Raw genomic sequence first — 6,560 nt, 5'->3', positions numbered from 1 at the left:
GAAATAGCTGAGCTTGTGCCAGAATTTGAAACCGATATCATTAACTTTTATTAGCCGATGAACAGGCAGAATCGCTAGTATGCCGGACAAAATGCTTAGCGCCATTTCTGTCTCTCTTTATATTCTGAATTCAGATTCCGCCAAGGTCGACTTTGCCTTTGAACCTTTTGCAGTCGGTAAAATAAGTATCAGTTGAGCGCAGGGGTCGATCAAATCGACTTATCCACTCCACCGAAACAGCTGGCCTTGTGCCAAAATTTGAAATCGATATTATTAACCTTTTACTAGGCTTTGGTCCGGCGCAATCGTTAGCATACCGGACAAAATATTTTGCGGCATTTCTGCTGGTTTTACGTTCTGAGTTCAAATTCCACCGTGGTTGACCTTACCTTTCATCCTTTGTGGGGTGGGGATCAATTAAATAAGTACCAGCTGAGCACAGGAGTCGATTTAGTCGACTGCCCACCCATACCATACCCACAACTTCAAGCCTTGTGCCTACTGTAGAAAGCGAAATATTAATAGCTTTACAAACTTGGTTATTATTTTACTATCAAAGTTTAGTTTTCATTAATCAATACTTACAAAACAGTTACGTAACTGACAACCATATATTTTGTTATCTCTGATTATTACAAGATAATTTAAAGAACAACGAAATAAACAGAGACACTTCATAAAGATTACAAGATAATTACATTTCAACAGCCTTTGGCTGCGTAACTCTTGCAGCTCTTGATCTTAAGACCAGATAAGCAGTGATCATACGTTACACATACGCAAGACATAGAAAGAGGTTGAAACGAAACGATATTTGTTACTAATTTCAGAATACATGTATTTTATTGATATGTATGTATGTATGTATGTATGTATGTATGTATGTATGCATGTATGTATGTATGTATGTATGTCTATCTATCTGCCTACATGTCTGTTTGCCGGTTTGTTTGTTTGACACTGTGTTTACTAACTTACATATATGGGTAACCAGTGTTGCATTGGTTAACTGGGATCTGTATTATTTAGTTTAGCTGCCCGTTGCTCCCGTATAGTGTGCATACATAATACGAGAGCGACAGGCAACCCGTATAAAACCGATCACGATATTTATTCATGGATAGATGTTACAATAGTTTCTTAATATAAGCCGTTATGCCGAATACCAGTAGATAGAGTATGAGAGGAGAAATTCTTTGACTTGGCGAGAGGAGAAAATGTATACTTAGGGAGAGTTCTTTTAACACGAAATCAGAATAGTATTACTTCCGGTAGACCACAAAAACTTCTGACATCATCTGCCATCCTCTGTGAGTGTGCTGCTTTCTCCTCTATTTTGTATTTCTCGCACATCCCAATTTATAACCATGGTTTGGTGCTAGCTGCATGGAATTTTCCATTACTCTTAATACCCACACAAATGCTCCAGGGCAACATTTGACTGAAATATCGGTTAAGATCAGTTGATTAAGACCAGCATTGCCAAAAATGGAAACTAGTATGCTGTGGATCTTTCCTCGTCAGAGAACTGACTTGGTTTCGATTGATAACCTCTGCCACATACATAAAAAGGAGTACTGATGTAATGTCCCAGTGAAAACTTCAATAAAATGTAAGCACAGCAGACTTGATATAATGATTTAGGATAGAGAAGAGAAACTGTGAACAATTGTGGAAACCTTTCATATTCCACCAAACAGATAGCAAAATCATACGTGAGGGAAGACCTTCTGTTGCCTTGGGTGCCGGTGTTTCTCTTTTCCTTACCTACTGTCTTCGGCGCTTGACATTTTTGTAGAGAACCCATTTCTCATCACCATGGCATTAATTTTTGTGTTTAAAATGCCACGTGTCTTCTGTGGGTAGTAAGATAATTTGGTTAAATTATTTGTAATGGCTGAGATCAGACATCTAGATAAAAAAAAAAGAAAAAAGTCGTTAGAAGTAATTTGAAAGGAAAAAGACAAAATGAAACGTACAGCAAAAATATTCGATACCATAGTTTCAGTTACTTGATAAACAATAGTTATATAATAGACATAATAGTTATTTGATAGATGCATCAGAGAGACACAATAGTTACTTGATACAAAGGCGACGAGCTGGCAGAAACGTTAGCACGTCGGGCAAAATGCTTAGCGGTATTTCGTCTGTCTTTACCTTCTGAGTTCTAAGTCCGTCGAGGTCGACTTTGCTTTTCATCCTTTCGGGGTCGATTAAATAATTACCAGTTACGCACTGGGGTCGATGTAATCGACTTAATCCGTTTGTCTGTCCTTGTTTGTCCCCTCTGTGTGTAGTCCCTTTTGGGCAATAAAGAAATAAGAAACGTTAGCACATCGGGCAAAATGCTTAGCGGTATTTCGGCTGTCTTTACCTTCTGAGTTCAAATTCCGCCGAGGTCGACTTTGCCTTTCATCCTTTCGGGGTCGATAAATTAAGTACCAATTGCGTACTGGAGTCGATCTAATCGATTGGCCACCTCCTCAAAAATTTCGGGCCTTGTGCCTATAAAGTAGAAAAGAATAGTTACTTAATACAATATCTATACGGATATACATTCTTGTTTTTTTTTTTACTTTAGGTTCAAAGCACCATATTCTTTCTATAAGCATGTAACTGCAAATAGCTGAAATTTACTTAATTAGTGATTTGTTATTAGAATAAATCCTTGTGGCAAAGTCAGTACTAATATCTGAATGTTTAATTTAATTTTCTTTTATTTTATTTTTTAATGCAAGTTTTCCTGTGCGAATTAAAATCTGGTTTAAATGAAAGGGACCCCCCCACCACCCTAAAAAAAGAAACAACAATAAACAAAAAAGAAATGAGAAAAAATCAAACAAACGAACTAGTTTTACGAAAGAGTAATGGCTTGTCAAGTCTGAAACAAAATGGCTGGCAAACGTCTGAAAAGAGAGGAAATAAAACAGAAAGTTAAAAAAAGGTGGGCATATGTAAGTAAGTCTGTTTTTAGTTTTATGAGTCCAGCATTTCCTGTGGTATGTCATACATTCAAGGTCATTCTCATTCAATGAATCGGTGTAGCACTAGATTTGTTTGACCTGCAACAATGTTATTTTACGAAGACATAATATTTTGCATGTTTTAGTACATGAATCCTGTTCTTACTTGTCTTATATTGTGAAGTATATATTTTCCAGTTATATTACAAATAATAACAAGAATAAAGCAAGAATATTTTAGTGATGAAGAACAGATTTTTCAAACGATATTTTGTTTTCAATGTTTGCAATGGTTTGTATATTTAATGTTTTAATGCAGATTTGTTTCAAAGCACAGGCATGACTGTGGTTAAGAATATCGCTTAGCAGCCACGTGGTTTCAGGTTCAGTATTCATGCGCGGCACCTTGGGCAAGTACCTTCCACTACTATAGCCCTTGGTTCACCAAAGCCTTGTGAATGACTTTAAATGGCTTCGGTAGACCGAAAATGAAGGAAATTCGTCGTAGATATACATACATACATACATGCATACATACATACAGACAGACAGACATACAGACAGACAGACATAATACATACATACATACATACATACATGTCTCTTATATATACATATATATATATATATATATATATATATATATATATATATATATATATATATATATATATATATATATAATCTGGTACTCGACTGAGGAAACAAAACTTCGAATGACCTGTCCTTGTTTTCTTTGTATCGTCTATCTGGTTGTTTTGTTGTTCCATTTTTGTATCACCTAACTGTCTGGATGTTTTGCGTTCTTGTCCCATTTTGTATTTTATATATATATATATAAAATACATGCACACACACACACACACACACTAGGAGTGTTCATTAAAGATTTCCCTTGACCCACTTCTCAAGGACTGAGATAAACGAAACTTGGCATAATTGTTAGTCCTTCTCTACATAGCCACCACCAGTGGTGACATACTTCTCTCATCGCTTTATGCAGCTGTGAAGACCTCGTCTGTAGAAGTTGGTAGGTTGCATCTAGAGCCAAGACTTTACCTTGGAAATAAGTTCATTGTCATCTGAAAAGTGCTTCTCCTTCAAAAAAAGGCTGCACGGTTGATAAGAGGAGGAAGTCAGATGGTGCGACGTCAGGAGAGTAAGGGGGATGAGGAAGGATTTCATAGCCACGGGAGTGTGCTTTCATCTGGGCAACATACGCATTGTGAACTGGGGCGTTGTCTTGGAGGAGGCAGACTCTTTTGGTCACCATTCCACGCCTCTCTACTTTGATGGCGTCTTGCAATTTCTGCAGCAGAGAAGCATAAAATGCCTCGTTAATTGTGGTGCCCTTTGCCAGAAAATCCATCATCACTACTCCGCGCTGGTCTAAAAAGACTGTGAGCATTATCGTACCTGCTGAGGGTTGGACACAGGCCTTCTTTGGAGGTGGTGAGTTATCATGCTTCCATCGCTTCGACTGGACTTTAGTCTCAGGATCATAATGATGGACCCATGTTTTATCCTGTGTGATTAGTCTGCCGAAAAGACCTTCACGTTTTCTTGATACATTGCCAAAATGCCTGGGAGCAATTGACTAGTTCCTACTTCTGAAAAGGTGTGAAAATCCAGGGAATTCTTGGCAATGAGAAGGAAGTGGCCGTACTCCAAGCCATAGAAACAGAAGTAAGGAATTGGTGAGGCAAAGTTCTGGATATATTGATCCAAATTTCAGTAGAAAATATGGAGAAACTGGCAGAAACGGTATCAGTAGGTGATACAGTAATGAAGGTGTAGGTAGAGGGAAGAATCCCTCGCCGCTACAAATGTGGCCAAAAGGGCCACATTAGAGCGTACTGCCCTAAAAAACCCAGCTTACACAGGAGAAGGTCGAAAAGGAGAAGGAAATGGTGGAAGAGAAGGAGGAAACTGACGAGGAAAGATGGAGAGTAGCTGGAAGGAGAGCTTCATATTTGAAGATGCAAAAACAACCTTTCGTGATTTCATCATCGCTTGCTCTCCAGAATTCTTCGCTGCTGGTATAAATAAGCTACCGATAAAATGGCAAAATTGTGTTGATAATTTAGATGCATACTTTGATGAACTGCATTGCTGTTTGTTGAAATAAAGTAAAATAAATTTCCAGTTCAAAATCGGACATGTCTTTCTTAATGACCTGATACACACACACACACACACACACACACACACACACACACACACACACACACACACACACACACGACATGCATATCTACTTATAAGTAAGCATATATTTATGTGTGTATATATGTATATATATATATGCATATATTATATATAAAGATCTATACATAGATGTATATATATATATATATATATATGTGTGTGTGTGTGTGTGTGTGTGTATGTATGTATGTATATACCTCTATAACTATGCCTGTATATACATCACTCTACACATATTTCTATCTTTGTCTGTCTGTCTGTCTGACTATCTGTCTTTCTCACTCTCTCTGTATGTGTATATGTACATGTACACACACACACACACACACACACACACCACACACGCACACATACACACATATATATAAATTTAATTATGCCAAGGACTTATAATCGCTTAAGGGATATTTGCATCCTTGTTTCCGGTTTTTACCGGGGTTTTCCGAAAATCCGCTCAGGGCTGTTAAACGGAAAATTCTATATTACAAAACTATTTTTGGGCTTAAATAACCGCCCACTTATAATAAGCGCCCATGGGCGGTAATATGGAAGTAAAATATTTCACCTAAGAAAAACAAAGATATTCTCAAAAACCATATTTATTTTATACAGTTCCACTGAACTTCTATCGTTTCAGTTATCAGATATATAGACATAAAGAAACTGAAACACCCTTAAAAGAAGTAGCATATTAAAAAAATATTCTGAAGTTAACAATTGATCTATTAGGAAATATTGAAAATTAAACTGTTGAAAACATGAATAGAAGCTTCATATGAACAAAAAATGTCCTTGGGCATTTATGGTAGAAAAATAACCGAATAGTTTCTAGTTAAATATCACGAATTTTTTCATTTGCTGCTTGGCCATAATTCGCATCAAAGCAAATTTCATTTACTTGTATCTCATCTTCTTAAATTTTGTCATTATGTGCATCTGGTGCATTTGCCTCAAGGCCAGACAAAACATCCAGTAAGCGTGAGTTTAAGATGCTATATTCTAGAGTCTGTCCACGAGGAGCAATTCTACAACATTCAAAAGCACGCTTTATAGTTTCTTTATTTAAAGTAGCAACAGTTTGGGTTACAAAATTCACTATCTCTTGATAAGAAGGTTTTTTTGCGATATCCTTTATTTGTATACTCCGTTTTGCCATTTGAAAACCAATTTTCCCATTCAGCACGAAGGGTTTTCTTGAAAGAACCAATAACTGATACATCTAACGGCTGCAAGTAAGATGTTGTTTTAGGAGGTATAAGTTTGAGAATTGTATTCCTGCGTTTGAACACTTCTAGGAACTCTGTTTTCTGATGCACTGAGCACTCATCCATGAATAGCACTGAATTTTGAGCATGGAATAGTTGTGCTGTTCTCTGCTCATATACT

The sequence above is a fragment of the Octopus bimaculoides genome, chromosome 6, assembly GCF_046866305.1.
Source record: "Octopus bimaculoides isolate indiv1 chromosome 6, ASM4686630v1, whole genome shotgun sequence".
Lineage (NCBI taxonomy): Eukaryota > Metazoa > Mollusca > Cephalopoda > Octopoda > Octopodidae > Octopus > Octopus bimaculoides.
Note: the sequence above shows the minus strand (reverse complement) of the source record.